We start from the raw sequence: 481 nt of genomic DNA on the forward strand, positions 1-481 counted from the left end.
AAGCACTCTGTCTTCCAGTATTACCACCGAATACATACATGCCACAGACACATAATTGGGTGAACCTTTTCAGATTGTGACTTAGCTTTGCTAGAGTCCCCAATTAAAGGTGTCCAGGGTTCTTAAGCACACTCTTTTTGCCTTGGATCACAACTTTATTTCTTTCTTTTCTCTCTTTTTTTTTGTTTTTCTCCTTCTCTCTTTTTTTTCGTTTTTCTCCTTCTCTCTTTTTTTTTCGAATTCTTTTTTTTTTGCTTCAAGAATCATTTTTATGATTTTTCAGATCCTCAGTAACATGTCTCCTTTTTCATCATTCTTTCAAGAGCCAACATTCATGAACCACAAATTCAAAAGACATATGCACTGTTTAAGCATACATTCAGAAAACAAAAGTATTGCCACCACATCAAAATAATTAAACTGTTATAAAATTCAAAATTCATGCAATTCTTTTCTTTTTCAATTAAGAACATTTTTCATT

This window comes from Arachis duranensis, chromosome 2 (genome assembly GCF_000817695.3).
Source record: "Arachis duranensis cultivar V14167 chromosome 2, aradu.V14167.gnm2.J7QH, whole genome shotgun sequence".
Lineage (NCBI taxonomy): Eukaryota > Viridiplantae > Streptophyta > Magnoliopsida > Fabales > Fabaceae > Arachis > Arachis duranensis.